This window comes from Melospiza melodia, chromosome 5 (assembly GCF_035770615.1).
Source record: "Melospiza melodia melodia isolate bMelMel2 chromosome 5, bMelMel2.pri, whole genome shotgun sequence".
NCBI lineage: Eukaryota > Metazoa > Chordata > Aves > Passeriformes > Passerellidae > Melospiza > Melospiza melodia.
This window is the reverse complement of record NC_086198.1, coordinates 30,029,103-30,053,646: the sequence shown is the minus strand read 5'-3', so window position 1 is coordinate 30,053,646 and position 24,544 is coordinate 30,029,103.

Sequence of the window (24,544 nt, the reverse complement as noted above, 5' to 3'; positions counted from 1 at the left end):
GAGGTGCTTCGGCCCTCTGAGCATCTTCGTGGCCATGATCAGCCTTTGGACCTCCTCTAACAAGCCCATGATTTACCAAGATCAAAACATCCTCTTGATCTCTTTCTCTACAAACCTCATTTGCACAATAAGATAAAATAGAACAGAATAAAGCAGAATAGCACTGCAGGACATAATTAAAAGATGAATACACAAACCAGAAAATTATAACAATTAATATTAAGAACATAATTCTTCCTATGACATAATTTTTCTTATAAAATCTATTCATCCTTTCATCCTCATTAAGTGAAAAGTAAAGTTCAATGTGATTTCTACTTTGGCTGGTTACAATTAATTTTCATGCTGTACTGTGCACTAGCTGGACTTTGAAACTACTAGCAGGATCTGCATTGGCTTCAAAGTATAATACAGCAGCTCATGTGGGAAGGACAAGGTTCCTTCCATTTTAGTATTTACTTTTTCTATTTTGGCATAGACTGCATATCAGCTGTGCGAGAGAAGTATGGCACCTACAGACTGAGGCACATCCCTTCTTTTTTAATTCTTAGATCAAAGGTGAGAAGTCTGTACCTGCAGAAGGACCAGCTACTGAGCCTGGAGCTTCAGAGACACATGCAGGGGAAAATTGATGCTTTTTCCCTTTTGTCCAAATGCAGCTCATAACTGTAAGCACAAACAGCATTTGCAAAACAAAATAAACTACCCCTTGAAAATTTAACTTTCTGCTTTCCAAGGGTCACACTACTGTGGCTATTTTGTTTTGATCACTTCCTCATCACATTCAGGGCAGATCTAACAGAGAACCATGGTCAGAAAAGAAGAGAAAAAGAATAATGCATTCTAAAACTGATTTATAACTGTGCCATCCATTAGCAACATCTTTGCAATTCCTAGGTGTTTAAAGATCAGGCAGCCTGTCAAGCCTGGCTATTATGTGGGTAATCCACAAAAAAGAAAAGTGGAAAACTTCACCTTTCCCACTGAAAATTCTGCAGAGAGGGCTGCCACAACCATGACTGAATCCTACCATCGATGCAAAGGACAGGGAGGAAATGAGATATGCAACAGCAGTGCCTGGCTTCAGCAACTGTGGAAACTTGCCATGTGTTCTGTGCGTCGCTTTTATAGGTCTGATCATGACATATGATAGACGCCAGAAAATCGTCTCTTATCATCATTCCACAGACAGCCTCTCTTTTAGTATGTGCCCTGGGCGTGATCCTGACAGTTTCACTGGCACAGATACAGAAGAAAGTATTTGCTCTTCTCTGTAACCTATTTACAGGGATTTCTTCTGAACTCCCAGAATTTCCCCTGGAGTGGGACAACCCCATGCTGTTCCCAGTTAGCGTTATGAATAACATTTTCCAATAAAAACGTGTCTGCTTTCAGCCTGAAAGATTTCTGTCACAAGTCATTTGCAAACTGCAGATCAGAATTTAGTTTGGAATTTTGAATTTTGGGCCGGCCTGCTCCTAAACTTGTGACCTTAGGAGCCCAAGGTCATCAGGTCAGCATGAGCTAGCTCTTTCCTGCTTGGCACAGGGAGCAGAAAAGCCCAGGAATCCTTGGCTGTAAAGCAGGCCACAAACCTTGGAGTTTCAGGCAGCTGTTCAACAGAAATTACTTTCTTTGCATCAATGAAAATGAGGGAAATGGCTTTTTATTTTTGAGTTAATGTAGGCTCCGGGGAAGATATTTAATCTGGGAAGTATCATATGTCTTAGGCCTGGAAAAAAAAGAATTCTCAGAATTTCTGCTTCATAGGAAATTGGGAAATCTTTTAAGTTCTGGTTCAATTTTGATTAAAGTGAAATTTTGAAAAGATTTTTTTTCACGCAGACTGAAAAAGCTACTTTGCCACCAGTTCTATTTCTGCTCCAAGCTAGGGATAATTAGGCAAAAAGGTGGCCAAATAAAAAGAATAGCCCTGCTACTAATCTCACAACGGTGAAACTTGAGGAAAGTTCACAGCACCATTGATGTTATTGTAACTAGGATTTGAAAGCAGAGAGGAAATAAAGTCATTGCCTTGTCAAAGAGATGTAAGACTTATATGAGCTGTATATTTGCCCTTTGGGCAGTAGGAAAGCAGTGGAAAAAAGACTGGAAAAAATAGGAGCACTTGAAAAAATATAACAGAAAAGTAAGGCAAATAGGTTGAACTACAAAATGGTTTTGGTTAAGAATTTAAATTTCCGTTTTCCCTATGCAGTCTTGAAATAGAAGGGTATATTTTGCAGAATTTCTTGGGAACATATTGCAGGAATCTCCAACGAAGATCAGGGGCTAAAGGGCTTTTTCCTCTTTAGAAATTGCAGCACTGGCCCAGGGGTTCCTCTCTGGGAAGTCTTAGATAATCAGAATCTTCGTCTTCTCCCTGCACAGGGAAACAGACTCATCTAGCCAAGAAATAGGACCAAGTTACCCACTTCCAGTGGACTGGCAGACCCTAAAAACATGAACCCCTTTCGGTTCATATACAGCAGTTAGCTAAAATCTATTTGCCTGCATAAAGTGGTCAATAGAATCATTGCAAGCCAAAAAAACCCCAAAGAATTTGTCTTAAGGTTTTTGATCTAAGTAAAATGAATCTGATCATCAGGGGCTTCTAAAGATATGGAAATGGAACCCAATGGAAGCAATGAAGACACAATATGCTATGCAAAGCTAATTAAAACAAAGTTTTCATGGGAATATGAGACCTTGAATCTTTTTTTGCATGCTCTATTTTAACAGAACAGTGGTTTTCTTTTTTCCACGTTGTGGAATAAGGACCAACAGATCGGTTGCACAAGATGTTTTCTGCTCCCATTTTTCCATTTCCTTCAGCTTGCAAAAAATTTCTCTGTAAACCAGATTTGCAGAGCGCAGAGTCGGGCTCAGCGTGGCCTGGCTGGTCAATGGGCTGCAGCAGCTGGCCCGTGGTCATGAGCCACCTCCCCTTGAAACTGGTGTCTTGAATTACTGAATAAATCCATCACTTTCTAAAGATAGAGGTGACAGAGCGACAGCCCTCAGGCTGGGCAGACAAATTGCCCTGTTATATAAGAAACTTGGCCTTCTGGGCAATGTCAAAATTTGCCTGCAAAATGTTTGGCCAAAGATCAGCACTAAACTGGAGCTGTGATATCTTCACTTTGTCTGACTTCCCCATGTCCTTCCCTAGTATGTGGCAGTCTAATCTGGTCAGAGCCACGTTCTAATTGCATTTTAGATTTTATAATTATTTACATTTTACCTTTAGTGTCCTTGTGAGAAGTAGACTGTGATACTTTTTAAAAGAGGACTGAGCAAAGAGGAAGAAGAAAGGTACCAAAACGTGTTTTAAATCAGACTCCTTGTGTGAATGTTGATCTCTCCTGGTGCAAAACAGAGATATATTTTGCTTGCCTGTCTTGCTCAGACCTGCAGCTGATGGGATGAGCAAGTGGCTGCACACTTTCCCTGGGGGAGTGATCAGACCCACCAGGCCTTGGAGCTGCAAGTACAAACAGCTGAACTTCAACCAAAGGGGGAGATTTTATAAGGAGATCAACAGGGACCACGCTGCTGGGAGCTCTCTACTGCTTCACGTTTGTACATGAGACCCTCAGAACAATAATCCATTAAGCACTTAGCCCAAAATCTTCATCAGTTTAAAAAAGTGGGTTTTGCTCCGAACACTTTGTGCATCACATTACTACAGAAGACAAATTCCAGTGGAAAATAGAAGGGCAGAATTAATGAAATGGCTAAGAAAATTATTCTTTTTTATTTCCCTTTTAAAATCTGATGGCATTTTGCAAGCAGACCCATCTTTGCTTGTAGATTTTTTTATCTCTAGTCTCAGATCTACCTGTTTTGACATATGACCAGTGAAAAACATTTTGTAAACCAAAATCTATTTTTTTTGTCTCCCAAGATGGCCAGGGGGACTTATGACATAATCTATTGTTATTTAAAGCTCACTTTTTGGAAGTATGTTGGAGTAGTGATCCAGTATCTTTATAACATAGAACAGGAAAATATTTATTAACAACAACCCTCTTATGTTTCCTTCCAGGATTGTGAAAATTATCTTCTTCCATTATGCTCTTAATAGTGAACAACGGGCACATTTATTTTCAAACTGCAACATAAAACCACAGAGAAATCCAACTGCCTCAAGCGTAGAAGGCACAAAGCTCTTCAAAATCATAAAGTAAAATCCACCTTCAAACAAAATCCCAGTGCAATGACCTTGGTCTGACTCCAGCTTTTATTCTGAATATACTGGGAACCAGATCCTGGTCTAACAAAGAATGAACTCGCTACCTTGCAAATGGACAGCAGAAGGCTTTTCCCTCTCTGCTGTCTCACTGAAAATTTGAGAGTGTAAGCAGGGCAACCTTTGTGAATCAGCCCTGTGCCTGACTTACAGAGGTGAATGCTGTCCTGAAGGAAGGGACAGAAAAAAAAGAGGTGGTTCAGGCTGAGCCTTGCTAGATCTACATAGTGGTTTTAAATTTTCAGAAGTCAGAGTGCAGCTGATTAAATCTGCAGCTGTCTAGGTGAAAGCAAGTGATTGGTGGATCTCAGAAGATTTGGGACTGGATTCACCCATATGGTTTGAGTCACTCTGACAATAGAAAACAGCTGTAAAACTGTTTTCCTGGCCAGAAAAAGTTGGGTTTATGGTTGCTTTGCGTCTCCAAGCAGCTGATGAATACAGTTCTTTGTCTCAAAAAGCATCTGAAAACCCAGATGCTTATCTGCATTTCTCAGCTAAATAAATTGTGATAGTAATTTTGTGGTGATAGCCCTTTGTGAGCTTTTTCAGTAATTTTTGATATTGAGTAGTTGGTCAGAGAATATTTGAATACAAATTCTGTCTGTGCCAAGAGGAGGTATTATCCATTATGGACTCCATCTATGAAAAGGAAGGGTCTGCTCTGGGAAACTCACAGCCTAGGTATTAAACTGCAGAAGGACAATTAGCAGTCAGTCTAGACAGATAGAACAAGTCAAGCGGGGAGGGAATAAAGCTAAAAATGGTAGAGTGACTGAGCACTCGCACTCAGTTCATTTTCATGCCTTAGTAGGTCTGCAGGGGGTTGTTTTTTTTTTATCTGTTTCTTTGATGGACTCAAGGGAAGCACTGGGGCTTATAGATTTCATGAGACAAGTATTTTGAGAAGAGACTTTCAAAAATAAAGGGTGGAGGCAGGCTAGATTAGGTTGGGAAGGAAATTTCAGATGGGAGGCTCTGTTGAAGAAGGCACCAGAGAAAGAGATGGTGAAACAGATGTGTGCAGCTGGAGCCAAATAAGTGAGGCAAAGGTGAAAGGATGGGAGCAGAGCTCGTTCAGGAGACTTTCCATACTTCCACTCCCACTTCAAGCTTGAAATGCATGGAGAGAGAGAGTGTGGAGGTGCTGATGCAGGAAGGATTGCAGTGGCAAAAACTAACTCAAAATCCTCAACTTTCAAAAAAAACATAATTCCTGATCTGAACTGAGAGCTTAGACTAGAAATATTCATTTCCTTGTTCTGGGGGTTAACAACATTTTCAAATTCTTTTTATAGATTCCTTTGTAAGAAGGCTGCTGTGTTTTCATGTTTGCTTGAGACCACTTGCCCACTTGTTTTCTTTGAATGCAGACTCTGGAGACCAAGACTGAAAGAGGTGCTTTATTGTTTGCTCTCTTTCTCAGTCCCTCTTTTTCTTCTCTTCACACAAATATCTTTTCTTTTTTCCCCCCTCTCCCCTATCTCTGAATGCAATATTTCCAAATGTGCACTTTCTCAGTCTTGTCTGAATGCTCTTTAGATTAAAGGTCAAAAATACAATTCTTGTCATTGTGTAGATACCAAAGAAAATGATAAAAATGGAACAGTATCTGTTCTGTGGACTACATTAAAAATAACTGAAAGCAACAGCTTTAGGACTGATTTAAGAAGTCATGCAAATGTGTAAAATCTAACAGCCTTAGGACACAGTTTAACACTTTGAGACATGCTGCATGCTTTTAGAAAGTTCCTTTAAAATTTGGCAGGAGATAAATCACCTTTTCCAATTATTTTGAAATTATGCAAGCTCGGCACACTACAACTTTTGATCAGAAGTACTTATTGAAATGCATATTCTCCAAATATCACCTCTCAAGGTCACGCTCACATCTAGATCATAACAGGCTTTCAGTCCACTGTGGTCTGGGGGCTCTCTCCACTTCCACTGGTGGCGGTGTGAGATAGACAAGGCAGGGAAAATCTAATTGCTTTGGGGCTAGTAAGACTTTACACCCATTTTAATAACTTTACATCATTGAAACGGCAATGCAATGACAAAAGAGGCATTTTGAAGATCAGCCTTTGAAGGGTTTTGCATTCAGATATGGCTAGTTCTCTATTCCTCATGACCATAGGAACATGATAAAATTTTATCAAGTTAACTAAAGTACTCTATATTAAACAAAATTCAAAAGGTAAAATAAAATAAAATCACACAATCACAAGAAAAGCCCCTGGGATAAATATCAATTGCAGAATATTCTTTAGCTTATATTGGCACTATAAGCAGTGCTCTGCTCTTTGCCAGTATGGAATACACATCTATAGACCATGGGAGTGAAAAAAAATCCACCCAGCCATTAAGTTTAAACAATTCAATAGACAATGACATGCTAACAGTGAAGGAAAAACTTTTGTGTTCGCTGAGAAACAAGCATATACCTACATATAAAGTAATGTATTCTCCACGGCTGTGTGAAAATCAGCATTCTCTGACTGATAGGGGCACTTCTAAAGGGTTATTCAGTGCTTAAGAGAGTACTTGTCACTTGCATAATTTTAATAGAATTAGCAGACAGTCTGATAGGATTACTTCTTCTCATGATAATCCATCTTCTCTGTAGTACTGGGAGTTTTTGGTGAAAAATGCAGCTACTGGCTTAAAAATATTTTTCTTAAGCCTCATTTTTAAAAAAAAACATTGTGTCATTGAGCATTATTATTATTAGATATGGACACTTGCCAAAACACCAGAGCCACACAGTCCCAAATTGGGAGAAATTTGAGACCACACAGCTTTCAATTTTCAAACCACCTCTCATTAATTATAATTTGTTTCCATTATTTACTTTTTATTATTGAATCTGGATTCAAGTAAGGAGAATTATAGAGAACAAAAATGCCCAGAAAAGTTTATAAAATAGAGATAACATTGGAAGTACACAGTAGAGGACAGGCAAGGAGAAAGCCAGTTAACTTCACCCTAAAGAAAGGCAAGGATAAAATGGTAGAGGATATTGGGAAAAATTCTACCTGGCAGCACAAGTAACATTTGACCAAGTTGAGTACCCTGGAAGACTCCTGCCTTCCCAGGAGTCTTAGAAGCAAGGGCTAAAGAAGCAGTTGGCAGTGAAAAGGAAGAAACAGCCTTGATAGTTTTCTAGGATTGGTCTGAAGCCTAATTTCTAAGACTCTGTAGAACCAGATGGTGGGAAATGCCTTCTTGACTAACCATGGAAAAAGACCACCACAGTACAAAATTAGAACCAGTTCAACTTCTTGTGTAGCACATCTTCTGCTACTGATTTACAGTCTGTACCTAAAGTAGTAAGGGGAAAGCAAGGACCCATCTTTGCCTGCTCTTTCTCGCCTGCTCTTTTGGCTCATGGGAGTTTTTGTGAGCAGGAGAACAGTAGCCTTCAGTGCCATGGGATGCGCAGCTGAGGCAGGGCAGGGAATGACAAAAGGGACCCTCATGCTACCCAGTGATGGCTGAGGCTCTGCTCAATATTTTGGAGGAATGGGATGTAACAACAGGTACAGAAGAAGGCATCTTAGAGGACCATGGACATGTAAGATAAGGAATTAACTGGACCCCTGTGGTATCAAAGAGAAGATAACAGAGTTTTTTGGTACCGAGAAGTAAAGTTTCCATGGTTACCTTCCTATGGAACAGGGAATAAAGAATATTCTTCCTCCAGGTCTAATACCACTGCTGAGCTGGAGGGATAAAAAAAATCTTTTAGGATTTCTCCATTGCTGGCTTATTGGGCAGTCCTTGTCCAGACATCCTTTGAGGTTTAGATCCACTCTTCCCTTCCACCTCAGATCATTAAGACCTTTAAGAGAATTCATTTAATTTGGACTGAAGAATTAATATCAACCTGGAGTCTCAGAGCTCATATGAGTTGGAGACAGTACCCAACACCAAAGAAAATGATCTTTTAAAACCATCAACACATTTCTGAAGTATCTTCTTGGATTTACTAGAAATAGTTTCACACACACATCTGAAATTTGTGATTTAAAAGTTCTGGCCTACTTGAACATCATTTTTATCACAAAAAGCTACACTAATTTGTAACTGATTTCTACATTATCTTCCATATGTATGCACAAAAATGAGACTTTTTCCTAGCCCTGGGGAATTACATTTTTGTAAGAAAGGATAGGAAAGCTGTTTTGAAAATGTATAAGCAGTATACCAACTCCAGGGAATAGAAACAATCTCAATTTTGGTAGTACTATTTTTTAAATTTGTAGCCACAAAAAAAGTAGAAAATGTTGCTCATTATACAGACAGGATATGTCTTAGATATTCCTCAGTATGGTCTTTTCTGTAGAGACAGTCAAAACGTGCAAAGAGAAAACAAACATAAACTGGAAGTTGAAGACAGAGACACTTGAGGTGTTTTGAAAATGTACTGAAAAATAAAGAGAGCAAGGACACTGAAGGATTGCAGCTTTTATTATCTTGCTTGGACTAATGCACACTTCAGTTGTATGTGGTTCATAGCATATAAATGAGATTTATTTGCAACACAGAACAGAATATGAGCAAAGCAAGATGTCTCTCTCAACAGTGGAAATGTGGGGCAGGATTATCTGTACAGCATCCTCACTGCAGAGTACCTGAAGGAAGCAATCTCTACAATTAGAAATCAACTTTTGTGAACCGAAACACCAATCTTCAGGAGACCTGCTGGAGATCTGAACAGTGTTAAGATCTATACAGCACTTGGGCATTTTTACACAGGGCTCTTCTCTGGATGCTGTGGAGTGTAACACCCTGCATTCCTAGGAGATTCCAAGGGGAAATCATGCTGGCAGATGCAGGGAGATAAAGCATTCTCAGCAGAGAGGGCATCCCAGGTGCCGTCATCATCGGGTAAAGCGCCCTTCAGTCCTTCTCTCGACGTGGCTTTACTCATAAGCCCCTGGACAAGATGCTGTGAAACTCTGAGCATAGCAGTGGGAAAAATTAGTGAAAGAAATAAAACAGGAATGGAAAAAAAAAAAAAAGAAAGAAAAAGAAAGAGGAAGAGGAAGAATAAACTGGCGAATATTCCCATGTAAACACAATGCAGTACAGAGAGGGAGAAAATGATTCGATGAATGGAAATGGGACAGGGCTGGTTTGGCAAGTTCATAAAAATATCACAGAAAATACAAACAATACTCATGATTTGTATCTCTTTGTAGCTCTCTTGTGTCTGAATGCACACAGACCTCCAGCAGGCAGTTCTGTGGACTGTGCAAAGGGAAATGGGAGCCTGCAATGAGAGTGAAGCGGTTGCAGAAACGCACACCAACGCTCTAAAAGCATCAGCTATCTGGCACCATGGGCCTGTGGAAAGGAGGAGAGCTTCTGAGTGATACATCTGCAAAAGGAAGGTCACTCCTTTCTGGTAAGTTGGTGTTTCAAACTGGGAAGAAGTTACATGGTTTAAATGCAACAATACTGATTTTCTATTTATCCATATGTGTCTCAGTCACAGAAAAGGCCTGTGGGTGAGGGTCAGCATGTTCTCCCCTCTGTTTACCAGTTAAAAGAACTTCATTTATTTGAAATTCTGTTTTCAATTAATTTGGGAAAGAATGCCAAACATATGGGGGTTTTGGTAGGTTCAAGTTCTTGATGAGTTTGGTTCACAATGCAGCATTTGTGTCACCTTGTTAGAGCACAACCTTCTCCAGGGCTTGACTCTTCTTTCTGTAGCCCATGGTGTGAAAGAAGAGTCTGCAAGGTTAACTCACAGATTCTAAGACATGCTATTTTTTTTCCTTCAGCTACTTTTGAAACTTCATTTTACATCTCAGTGACTTAGTTTTTAAATGCATTCTCCCTCCAATAGTTGTGTGCTGTTGTAAATGTAACAAAAATCATCACTGAATAGAATCAACAGGTTATTAAACCTTTGAAGAAAAGCATTGTTTATCTTTGATCCTATAAATTTTAAAATGTTATCTTATTTGAATTTGATTTTGTTTTAGCTTAATCTGATATTGGAAAGATCTAGACACTTAACTATAATTAAATGTTTATTCAAGATATCTAGCTGTTGTTTATTTTACTAGCTATTAGGTTGTAGATAACTGCAACTGAACATTTCTTTTCTAGCTTACAGTACTTAGAACATGAGTAATTATTCCAACAGACATACATAAAATAGTAAATTAATATATGAACAGCCTTTCCTGTGGCTAAGTTTTTGTCTGGTAAATATATCCTCATGCTAAGGACTTGATGGGATACATAAGGCAGAGAACATGGTATGTGTTACTTGCTCTTGGGTGGTCTGCAGCTCAAAGACCCTTGCCACTTAGTGAGGATACAATACAGTATTCTTCCATGACTATTTACATTCCCCATTTTTCACAGCATCTTCAAATACATACATTAGGCTCTTCTTCCCTCTTGGCTTTTTTGATCTCCTTGGAGCCAAATTTTACTATGGTGTCAAAATATAATACAACCCACTCAGTCATTAGGCACAGATCTTACTGACCAAAGCCTTATTTATTGTAGAGTGAATGATGGCATATTCCTGAAGAATGGTCATGGAAAAAAAGAAAAAAAAAATAACAAACAATGAAAAGCAAGCTTTAAAATAAAAAATCATTGGCTCTTTTATCTCACCAATGCTTTTGTACAGCTGGGGAATTATTAAGAAGATACTGTAGAAGAGAAAATCTAAGAAACCCTGCAATATTCAATGTCATTGTTTTAGGGCTTTCTAAGGAGGCAAGTTCTGCAGTGCTTTTGAAGTTCAATTATAATTCAGCAGGAAGAGGCATGGAAAAGAGTTTCAATCCTCATTGGGAATGAAAGTTACAGGAGGACTGGATGTAGAGTGAAAATAATGAGGCCTTTTTGTCACTGGTCTAACCTGGGAAGATGCTGTATACAATTTTAAATGAGTACTTACTTCAACCATATCTAAAATAAAGTCCTTCCCACATTTTCATTTGTAAAACCAGTCTGGAATTTCATGGAGGGGAAAAAAACCGTAGATGTTCAAAACCAAAATAAAATAATCAAAGGAACTGTAACACTCCTTGCAGTGGTACCTACCTGCTTTTCCTTACAAAGAGGCTTTCCTTTAAAGGTCTCAGAGCACTGCAGCCATAAATCAAACATGATGACTTTGCATAGATTTGTCTTGATAAGACAAATGTTTTGGGTTGGGATGGTTGAAGAGCATGCTTTGACTTTTGCAGCTGTCAGATGGTATTACATCCCCACACAGGAATGATGGAAGTCCTACTGAGGATCATACAAATGTTTTGACCCTAACACAAAGAGACACTGCGTTTTTTTAAAAAGTTTATTTTGAGGTTTTAGTAATGAAGATCCTCAAAAATTTGGTTTTGCAGGAGCTTTGCTGAGCTATTTGCTTTTTTTTTTTTTTTTTTTCTTTTCATAAATAAAGCATTTTTTCAAAAAACCTTTCAGGAACTGGAAGATTTGAGATTTTAGCAAATGTGATGACGGTATCAGGTTTTCTGAATTTCAACCCTGATTCTGCAAACGCCATTGAATATGCTAAAATTGGAATACACAAGTACCCAATATGTGATCAGCAAACTCGTGATCTTGATTATACATTTGTTTGCAGATATTTAAAAATTACTTACAGAAATGTAAAAAACCTGTTCATCTGAAATGAAAACAATATTTTCTGGCAAAATTTTGCCGTTTTATATAAACCAAACATTTGCCACGTCAACCATTACCCACAAACTTAGGCACACAGAAACCTGACCAGAAACTCTTGGATAAAACAAATATAGCAGCTTTCTGCTCATTATTCTTCAGTGAGTCCATTTATTTTGGACAGGTTGAACAGATTTAATTATTCGGATTTAATTATTTTATTATGTTTACATACTTAAGATGTGATTACTGAAAACTGGCCAATATGGATAATGGTGCATTTAATTCCATCCAGTGCTGAACTGCAAATTTTCATAGTAAAAACCAAAACTAGACCAGGTAAAAATACTTATAAATTTTGTATACACAATAAATATGAATATGAATATGAATATGAATATGAATATGAATATGAATATGAATATGAATATGAATATGAATATGAATATGAATATGAATATGAATATGAATATGAATATATAAATATATATTTTTTAATTTCTATAAATAAATATATATTATATCATATAATAAATTATATAAATTGTATACATTGTATCCACACCATTTCCAGACAATCCTGGGAATGGCAATACTAAAAATATCCCCTTTTTGTACATGTATCCAAAAGTAGTTAGGGTATGGTATTTTACTTCAAAGAGAGCTTCTGCATATCTAAAATTGGACAAAAGTTTGTTTCAGAGCTGGGTCAAGGTTTAGGGACAGAGTGGGCAGTAACAAATGGAGATTCAATAGTAAAGGTGGTTCCATATCAAGCAGAAAGTTATTCTGATTGCACATTGAGACTGTATTAAAAAGGTGTGCAGTGGAGCAGGTAAGGACAGAGGAGAAATTAAAGGCTGATGAAAAGAAAAGGGAAACCATCAGCACAATTTACATGGACTTGAAGGCAGCCTATGTGCAACACAAAGTGGACAAAAAGCTAATCTCCAAGGTCAGAAAGTACAGTGAAAAGGATGAGGTATTTGCACAGACATAAAAATAGGCTTAAACATCAAACACAGGGCAATTTTGAACTTCAAAAAGAGGAATGCAACTAATGGACCTCTACAAAGGAAATAATTAAGGATGAGTCTGTTCAGTTTTAATATCGGTGATCTAGAAGAGGCAATGCAACTTGGGAGACAGAGCAGAGGCACAGTGAGAGACCAGAGTTACCAAGTGAAAATTGACTTAGGCTGGAAACTGTGGTTTAGAGCAGAGCTGAGACTATTAGTGACAGAAATGAAATACACGCATCCAGCAGATGTGCAATAGAAAACACTAATAAAGAGAAGGATCTCAATGAAGTAATCTAGAATAGAAATTTTGTTTATTAGATTCTAAAGTGAAATAACTGAGAAAATTACCATAAATATAAGTTAGAATAATATTTGCCAGAAGATAAATATTACTGAATATTCAAGCAAATCTTTGAATGCATGTTAGAAATATATTTATGTAAATATATCTGCACTAGTAAAGCACTCCAACTATAAAGGTAACTATCAGCCAGCCCAAAATTTAAGAGAGTTAAGCAGCTTTCATTTTCTTGTTAACAAGATAGTTTGCATGTGGTACTGAATACATTCAAGACAGATGTAAGGGAAGAAACCAAAATGTCATATGTTTTTCTTGTACAAACACATTACTTTACAATTAGAATATATTAACTAATCAAATAGATAACCTCACAGGACTTTTTTTGCTTTTTAAGTTATTCCTCATGAATATTTTCCTGTTTTATTTTTTATGAAACAGTTATAAACCCAAAATCTTTCACAAATTTTCAAAACCTGAAAATGAAATTATTTTAGATAATTTGCAAAACCACCATATTTTGATGCTGAAATTAAAACATCTTAAGCAATTAATGCAGTGTGTTTTTTTAATCTGAATTTATAAACACAAATGTTACATACATAATACACATTACATAATTCCTGCATGAGATAATATAAATTTTCTTATCCTGGAAGCTCCTAAATCATGATGAAATTTTCCGTGCTGGAAACTGCTCTTGGCTAAAATTTTTCTTTTCAAATTCATAAGCTGAAAATTGTTTCACTCTTTGACCTGTGAGCCAAGTTCCCCAAAGCTTGATGAAAATTCAAATAGCTGAGTTATAAATATCTCTGAATCTAGGTTTATAATGGAAACACAACCAGATCCTTCACTAGAGCAGTGCTCATGGGGGCTGTTAGGGCAGTTTGCAGAGCAATGAGTGCCAAGCTATAAGTTAATGAGGAGAAGCAATTGACTAATAAAGCACCCCTAAACAAGAAGAGAACACTTAAAAATGCAGGAGCTGAAAATTCCTATTGGGCTTTCCATTGGTTGTGTCTCTGTGTGCAGCTTCTTTCTGCTTCTCTCCCATTCTGCTTCAGGAAACCATTGCCTTGGCTTCCTATATTTTCCTGTGCTGAATTCAGTAACCACACTTTCAAAAGGCTGAGGAAGGGGCGTGTGTGAAACCTAAAGATAGAAGCCAGTTGTCAAAAAACAATTTACTATTCTCATCAGTCTCAGCCTTCCCTCTTTTCTCATTACATGACTGGGAATGCACCATAGGATGACAGCAAGATAAAATTAGAAATGGCTCCATTTGACTTTGGTGCTTTTTCACATCAATTTACTCCTGTGGGTTTTATCATTACTTTTAAACACAGCAGAGAGTACTGGTGTCTATGGGAGACTATCAGAGAAAAGAGTGCATAAAGACATGGTCTCATTAATATTAGCACATAGGGGCAAAGTGGACAAGGCAGACAAGTGCCATTATTCCAGTCATACAAATGAATCACTAAGTAAATGTAATGCATGCTATGGCTGTCATTATACAGTCAGCACTCACTGTGGGAGAGATAACAGAAATACTCTTCTCAGTTGAGAGATGATTGGTGACAGCTCAGAGTGATCAGGTTTTTCTTTTCCAGCCAGAAGTGATTGCACTCCATTTTGGAAAAGATATTTAAAAGATTGAGTGAAACTCACCAGTAAATAGTGATGCTGAAGGTGGATATGTGCACCTTTGAACTCACCTTGATTATTTTACTCTGGGACATATGTGACGCAGGAAGTGCTAAATGCTTCCCATGTCTTGAGAAATGCATGAAGAACAAAGAAAATAATAATATTCCACTGAATAATTTCTTTTTTCCATTCTTGTTGGCTATGTGCATGCTCTTCACTGAACTGCATACATATACTTCTTTGCAAGACTAATAAAGAGATAATTTGGACAAGATGCATGCTTCACAAAAAGATACATATAACTTTCATGTGTCTGGCTTAAATTAGTGACTGGTTTCAGAATGTGAAGTAATTCATTGTGTACAATTTCAATCCCTCCCAAACACTATTATTTGAGATGTAGCAGCATAATGAACCTTCTTAGACCTCCTTTTGGGATCCTCTGTCCTGTGCTTTCTACCTGTCCCATTTGCTTGCAGGATTGCTGCCAATTTGGTTCTCTGTCTCCATGTCACCTTCTGTGACAGTGGACTGTGATGGAGGACAGGTAAAGGTTAATTGAGGATGTCCATATTGTTCCACAGTTTTTCTCTACAACAAAAACACAAGTCTTCAGAGCTCGGGAACTGAAATCCCCTTTGACAAAACGGGATTGTGCTGGAATTTGTTTTCTCCAGTCTAAGCCAAGACATGGTTTGTTATGGCCTCCTCTCCTGTGAGCTGGGAATGAAAAGTGAAAATAGAGAAACTAAGCAAAATATATTTCTCAGTTTTGATTGATGAGATCCCACACTGCCCTGGAGGACTTTTGCAGATGGAGCTTGTCCCGTGACTGCAGCATTTCCTTGTCTCAGCACTGCTGTTTCCAGGGATGCTCACACAGCAGCAGACAGGATACCTTTCTCGCCTGCTGCCAGCTGGGAGCTGGGATTGTCATGTCTCCAGTGGCAGAGATGGTGACTGATACATAAAGTGCTGTATTGGATCCAGCAGGCAGAACTCCTTGAGATAAGCAGTTTGACTGAATTCCAGCATCGTTTTTACTCTGCTGTATCTGTCTGAAGTCTGAAAGACCAAGATGCAAGAGCTTTAGATGTTATTACAGATTCTTTTGATTTTTAATCCTGCAGTTATTTGTATAATGGTGAGGAGAGAGAAGAATGATCCTTCAGCATGTGTGCTGAGCTCTTCAGACAGAGCATGTTCATAGGCTTGCTCTATATACTTCATGCACTGCATAATTGCAGTGGAGGAAAAAAAAGAAAATTGCACATTTGAACGAAATTAAATTCAGAACCTCTAATATGCCAGGTCACAGAAGGCATGTACACATTTAAATAGGACTGCTGCTTTGGAAACCAAGTAGTTCTGAAGTACATCTACATGTTGGCTCTTGACTCCATGCAGCTCCATTAGGTAACATTTTAAAAATAAAGCCACTTAATGATGAATGTTCATAAATGAAAAATGTATATTCCCCATAAAATGCTTGTCAAACAGCGGTGTCCATCTATTTTTAGCACACACACCCAAAAATTCACATTAATCCATAGTGTTGTGAAAGTCCTGATCTGCCCTTGAGAGTCCTTCCTGGGATTTTAAATAATGACTCTTACGAGGCAGCCTCATTAATTTTTTTAATAGGTAGCTAAAAGGTAGAAGACCAACAAATGCAGAATATCTAGGTTTGGGGTGCTTTTATAGCAGCAAAGAATTTCTTCACCTGGAGCTGTGTGACTAACCATTAAGAGTTCTTAATTTCCTTAAGGAAATTTAAGTGTTGGATTGACAAAGATGGGCCTATTATAGAGCCAAAATTTCTACAGTGACAGACCAGGCAGAAGGATTCTCAGTAAGGGACCACTGTTATTAAATACACTGTCACAGAAAATTAGGCCAAAAGCAGATCACACTTAAAGAGACTGCACAGCAAGGCACACCCTTTTAAATTAGACTGTCCTCCTGCACTCCACAGAGTTTGTTCTGTGCTGGAATTTAATTTAATTCAACACCACTCTTGCTGTAGTCAACCTTTTGGCTTCCACCATCTTTTCTCCCATGTTTTGCATCTTATGGAGACTATTTTTAAAGTTAATTAGCTTATCCAAAATAAAGCAGAAAAAGATGCAAATCCAAAACTATCATTTAAAAGTACTATCATGTTAAATAAACTGCAGAGTGTTAGCTAATTTTCTTCTTTAGTTACTTCTTTTCTAAGAAAAACTAAATTAATCACACAAAAATTATTTGAATTCTTTATGTACAGAAGTCCCTTAAATTTTTTTTCCCCTCTTAAAACGAAGTAGTAAATATGGAAATGAAATATTAGATAATGAGAAAGTAGGCAACTGGAGGGTGGTGGAAACATGAATCTTAAGGCAAATGATTTCACAAAGAACAAATCTTGACTAACAAACAAGTATCTACTGTCAGAATTTCACCTGGCCACAACCCTGTAAGCTTCTTCCTCCACAGGAACATCCTTTATGCTCATTAAATATACAGAAATTCTTCCAGACAAGAAAGTCTGATTGTTTAAGGGACATCTTAAGAAAAGCTGTGAAAACCATGGAACATGATTTGCTTAATAGGACCTGGCAAAACATTAGGAAAATATAGAGGATGGAGGATTATTATCCATTCAGCACTCCAGTAACACTTACACACCTCAGCCAACTTTGCTGACCTCTATGCCAGGAACTGCATAGCCAACACAAACCACCTGTATTTTGTACCCAGAGATTTATTATACCAACAAAATAGGGCTGGAAAAGTTTAGATGAAGATGGTAGAAAATTTAGATAGAAAAATTTAGATGAAGTCCTAACTAACTGCAGCTCAAAAGGAAAGCAGTGTAACCCAAACCTCAGAAAAAGGACAATTTGTTGATTATGCCGTCATTGGAATCCTGAGTTTATATATCTACATTTCCTATGTACCCACAGAGGTTAAGAAAACCTTGCTGAAAAGTAGACTTCCTGCCACTTTCATGGCAAACATGAAAGCAGCAGACTTAGGCCAGGCCTCCCATATCTAAGCAGAAGAAAAATCTTCTAGGAAAGTTTTCAGGGTTGAGCGGAACAACAAAGAAAACTGCTCTGGAATACCATAGGGAACCTTTATTTTCAGCTTCAGAATCATCAAATTGCCTCCTATAGCCAGCTGTAACTTGATAGCATCTGACAACATTCTTAGAAAAACTGGACAGGAATGATCTTGTTGGAACTACTGCGAAATAAAAGCAACATTTTGAAAACTTTAGACAACAAGGAGTTGACTGTGGCTTGTCATGGAACATGTATACAGTCAGGCTCTATGCAGACCTGTCCAGCGCCTCATACCGGAAAATGTTTTCAATTATAGCTTGTGTAGCAAAATACATTATTAAACTTTCAGTCAAAAGGGTGTAAATGCTCCAGTGTAAATACTCCAGGATTAGGGATGAAATGGTTTTGTCAAATTATTAAAATGATCTGAAATAGGTTAGAAATATTTGAATGGAAATGAATTGTAAGTACTCCACTTAAATAACCAAAATCAACTGCATTCAAATATAGGGTTGAATCACTGGGGCATCTCTCCACTCAGTGCAACTTTTGTGCCCAAGACTTACTTACTGCAATTTTTCTGTATTTTGAATACATCAAGTGCTGCTGGGCTGCTTTAGATCAACTTTTATTTTTTAACTTGAAATTATTTTTGGAAGGCTGAAAAATGTCCAGGGAATTTGGTTCACTTGCATTCCCAGGCAGGCTGTTCATATACATTTATTGATCAGTTTAAAAAACACAAAGACAACAAGAACAAAACACTTCTGTATCTTGTCAACTCCACCTGGCACTTACAGAGAAAAGTCCAGATGTGCTTGGAAATATCTGGCAAGTGACAAGCTTTTGCAGCTTATTAAGCAGCAAAAATACAAGTTTCTACAAGTGCTTAAGATTTTTTTCTTGATTTTTCTGGCAAATACCTGTTCTATTCTTCTTGTTTTAAAGCATCAAATTATTCACCCTTGGAAAAGGATAGATTGGCTAAAAATGTTTTCCAGTTTTGGTAAAGACACCATTTTAGATCAACATTTTTATGAGAAAGGAAACAAGATGTGAAGGTACTCCAGGTAGACAACCTGACAAATCATGCAGTCTGCCCCACCAGCTCTGTAAATTATGGAATTAAATGATGGTGACTGTATCCTAACAATGTCAGCTGAATTTTATTTACACCCACAAGTTGCAAAGTTAAAATATCCCACTGGAAAAGGAGCTGAGCACTGGACTCTTAGCTGCAAGCTGCACCATGAACACTCAGCATTAGACAGCTCCTGACAAGTCCCCTATGCAGGGAGAAGCAACAGAGACCATCAGGACAAGCAGTTAAGCAGTTTCAGAGTTTTAAAGCTCACAGGGTAAATATTCTGCTTATTCAGTGCCTGCTAACACAGAGATAATTGCCAGTAGCTGGAATGAGCTGAGGAGTTACAGTAGATAATTCAATGTGCTATACAAATATATGTGTTCTTCTATTATTCATACCATGACATTTGTTGGTTGTCTCAGGAGTACTAAGTGGGGCTCCTATGGTTCATGAATTACTTGAATTATGCATGGTTATGGGTAGGCATTCACCATGTACAAACTGGTTTTGAACCATGCATTTCCTGGGGGCAATATTTCTCATGGTAACTAGCAAACTTTTTAGGTCTTTCAGAGCCTGCTGTGCATTAGTAATTCCTACTTGTGGCAGTGATCCTGGCAAGCGTGATCTGGTAAAGGTGGGAGATAATGAATGTCTACACGCTGGTAGATGGGAATCAGCATTTGTATTTATTCATGTTCAAGAGGCTATCTCCCTCACTTGGAATTTAAACGATGACATCAAACTGCTAAACAGCGATCTGCTGTCCAATTGTCACTATAAATAGCAGGCCGCAAGAGAGAGGTGGCAGTAGATGATATTTTTTATATTTGGAACTGTATGGTTATTTCTCAGTTAACAATCTTGCCTTGGGAACATAACTTATATTCTCAGCTTTAAGCTTTTGTTTCTAGGTACCTCTTTACCATGTTTTTAGCTGTTCATTTTTCTGAACAATATTGACCATCTATCAGGAAAATGTACATGAAAACCCATTTGCTGCATAAATACATGAGAATGGCTCTACCAAAGGACATGCTTTTTCTAAAAACACTAAGAAAAACCTTTTCTGTCCCTTAGTAAGAGCCCCATTTTTGTCTCAGAATCCATCTTTATAAAAGTAAAAGCTGAAAGGAAACTCAATTGTTGCACAGTCTGTTGCTGTGCAGGGAACATTTCACATCATTGAACTACCTAATTTTAAGTTTTTAATAAGAGTGTTCATAAAATCATGACAAAGACAGACTGTTCAAGCTTTGGTGCATTAAATAGAGATCCTTTTTCTTCCTGGCTTGGGCAGCAGAGTAGCCCCACCAGGAGCCTCAGCAAGGCTGGGAATGGAGCAGGCTGGTCCTGGGGCTGCCAGCCTTCCACAGAGGAGCCAGCCCGTTGGCAGGGATCCCCCTTGGCCGCTCTGCTAAGGCTTTGTAACCCCTGTGTTAACCCCAAATACTCATGTTCAATAGAAACAAACAGGGCCAGCAATCTTCATTGTCCTGGAGAAGTACAGGTCTGTATAATTGTAAAATTTCACATGTAAAAATATACACACGGGATAGCTACTCTGTTTATTCTGTGCTGGATAATGCAAGCATCCTAACACTGTGAACTGATTAACCACCCATGTCCCCGTTATTCAAAAGCTTTATCTAAAGCTCACTGAGTTGAAGACATTCTGTGAACTAATTACATGGCATTCCCTGCCCTCCCCACAAAACTTACTGCAAGTAAACATGCTATCAGAGAAGCTGGGGATCAGTAAAATACAGCAAATCTTCCTTCCTCTTTCCCTGTGAAGACAGAATTGCCTATTACATTTTGTTTTGTAGTTTTTTGTCCAAGTGCAGCCTAAAATTTTGAAACCCTTATGCCTTCAGCTTTGGAAAACCTGCTGAATAAATCAGGCTATGTTTCCTGAAGTTCCACTTTACTTTTTCCTGTTCTCAGTTTCTCTTGTTATCACCACACCAAATGGCATCTCCTGTGTTCATGTGCCCAACTCTTGATGTGTGCAGGGAGAGGACAGGAGGGAAGAAGGCACTGTTAGGATTTTTTATCATGTTGGCTGTTAGAAAACACAAGTGCTTCAAAAATACTTGGTTAATTTTTCTCTGGCAAAATATATAAAGCACATAATAATGAAGGAATGTAGCACAACTTGTTGATAATAGGAACATAAAATTCCTCTGTTTGATAGTCACTGTGATATGAGGAAAACTGCTCTCTCTTGTAAAATAGTTCTCTAGTCTGAGTAAAAGCACATAACTATTGAGGCCACCACAGAAAAAAAAAAACAACAAAAAAAGTGGAAGCTCAACTTCTGTATGTTAGATTTGTGGGTTCTAAATTTTATGACCATCATTAACTTTGGAAGCATTTTGAACAGTCTGCATTTGTATTTGCAGTTCCTAGTTTCAATAATTGCACAATCTTCCCTCTACCCTTTGCATTTTTTTCATTGATTATATGTATCTGGAAAGAACACCAAGTATTTCAGAGCCAATATCTTTGTGCACTGAAGCTGTGTATCTTAGCTTTCTTCAAATTCTTAAAATTTCACTAGTTTAATGACATTACAGGAAGCTGTTTGTCCATTACAAGGCATTTCAAGCAACTAGTTTATTAAAAATTTCTTTTCATTTTTATTCCTTCTTCCTAAATTTTTATGATTCTCATGTATTTAATTTGAAAAAGTATCCCTGGAACAGAAATGTTCAGCAATAAATAATACAAGTAACTGTGTATTTTACTGGAAGGTGCTTCTGCTGGTTGGTTACTAAGAAATTATTTTATGGTTATTTTTTATTTATGACTTCAGGACTGTATCTCATTTTATCTTTTTTTCTAGTTTTTATAACTTTTTAATAATGGGGAAAGAGGTCAGTACCTTTTTATAACTTTTTAATAATGGGGAAAGAAGTCAGTACCTGCACTACTTCCAAGTGTATTGGAGGTTTTTTCAAACTCACTGTAAGCTGATGCAAACTAAATTATAAAAAAAAAAAAAGGAAAGAAAAAATTGTAGATGTAAGACATGGATGCATTCATTGCAGGACTTCAAAAAAAGCAAGGCCTAAGAAGAAGTGAAAATTCAACATCTCTACTCCTTAAAGGCCTTACTCAGCTGACTTTCAAGTCTACTTGCAAGTTGGAAAGACTTTGTGTAGGAAAATAAGGAAGATGTCATCCAAAAGTAAAATTTAAATGCTTCTCTATTACAGTTAGCAGCAAATCACATTAATTTTACTATTCATCATGATAATGATATTAGTCAAGCTGCTCCCTGGATACTCCTGTAGTTGTAATACATAATTCTGTGGAAGCTCCATTCCAATTTAGTAAGAATTAATATTCACTTTTTGCAAAGTGTTACAGGAAAAATATATTTGTGGACTTTATATAGGATCACATTCTTGCACTGGGGAAGAGTCAGAGCAGATAAAGTAAGAGCTGGAATAAAATTCAGGTGTAATGAGTAAATGCTGTTATGTGTAGAGTGCACTTAATAATCTCACTGTGTAAAAACTCAAGGCACTCAGAGCTGTTATATTTTCAATGGCTTAATCAAGAAAATGTTGAGAGACTGGCATTGTGGTTGGGATTAATGGAATCCCTCAACGTTCTCATTAAATTTAATAAACCTGTGTAACAGGAGTAATAATAACACTTCACATATGTATAGCATTGCTGCTTTTGTGAAGGATCTCCAAGCCTGTTGTGAGCATTCATGAGCTGAGCATCACTGTCCATCTCTGTGGAGCGTCTCTGCTCTTCCTGCTGCAGAAAATACTGGGAGACCCTGGGGAGAGGCTCCTGCAGGAGCACACCTGGCTCCAGGCAGGTGTGTGTGTGTGTCCCTGCTGCCTGCAGCTCCACTGGCCACATGGTGGGCTTTCCTTTTTTGTTCAGAACCCTTGAGGTATTTCATTCAGTCATTTCCTAAGGTCTTTGTGCTGTGAGTCAGGCCTTTTTTCTATCATTCCATTTATATTTTCAAAAATTAACAACAGCATTTGTCTACACCTCGTAAGTTTATGCTCCTCCAAGTTTCCAGTGGTACCTTTATCCTGATAATTATTTCCTATTTTTAACTGTATTATGGATACATTTATGCTGCCTAAATCCTGCTTTGCTTCACTGGTACAGTTTGGTGGAGAAACCACATAATCATAATTCCCATTTCAGAAAAAGGCTTCTTATTTTTGTTTGACTTTCAGTGATGTGAACAGCTCCCTGACCTGTGGCCTGTGTCATCAGAGCAGCCAGTTAGACAGTTTGTCACAGTTTATTCAGCTGTTCTGAGACAATAACAATTGCTACTCCTGCATAAAACCATAAATCATCCACAGGTCTAGGATTTTACTTTATCTGGTGGATACTGGCCACTTAGTTTTTCAAATATACTTCAGTTTCTCAACTACTACTGTGTTACTTTCAAATTCCCTCTTCGTTTGTTAGGAGTCCAGCTCACTTCTGCTTTATTTCATTTTTGTGTAAAATCTGGAAGGTGTTGAGCTGTTCCCATTTCCTCTCACTTGGGCAAAGAGAATGACTGGGCACTTCTTTTCAACAGAAGGCTTTGCATGGCCAGGGAACTGCAGATCTGGTGGGAGCTAATTAATCGCTTTCTCTCTGCACACTGTGCATGGTCCTTTGCTTGCTGCTGAAAAGTTGCTGGAAATGAATAGTAGGAAGAGGATTTAAAGAGTTTCCTTTTCTCCCTGAAGCTGTAGATTTTTGCTTTGCGTTGGATGGTGAGGACTAGAGTTATGCCCAAGCCCTTGTTTAGAAGGAAGAAAGTGCAACAAAGTTTACTATTAAAGGGGATGGGTTTTCTTCTCAGCTGCTGTGGACAAAGAATTTTATGAAACCCACCTTGATGTGCAATACTCTTCCCAGCAATGTCACATCTCTCCTTACTTCCTTTGCTAATATGAACCCGTTCTGCTCTTTTCCTACCCCCAGTTTACCTTTGTGCTGACTTGATTCTTTATTCTTGCTCGATACCTTCTGTCATTCAGACCAGCACTCAAATGCGCATGCTCCTGCCCCCTAATCTCACACAAATATGTGTTTTACTATCAATTAGCTCTGCCTCCAAGCTCTACTCTTCACAATTCAGTAAACAGAGATGTACCTGACAAAGACAGGAAAGGGTGGGAAGCTGGGAGGTGCATCTCCAAGCGTTGCTCCCGGGTGAAATACGTGTCCTCACTTAATCATGCTATGCAAAGTTCTTTGAGATCATTGCTTGAAGGAGCTGTGCAAGTACAGGGCACAGTTAATTATATTGCATTTGTAATCAGGCCATAAAAGAGAAACCCTTGAACCACAGATATATTGTTCCAGGCACTGCAGTCTGTGGATGTCTTCCTTGGAATTTTGCTCCCTGCCAACCAGCAGTAATAGGTTCTCACTGTATCCAAAACTCCTGCAGTCTTTTTCAGCCTGCACTGGCCATCAGCCCATCAACCATTCCACAAACAAGAATGTATTTCTCTCTGGATTTATTTCTTCCTTCTTTTT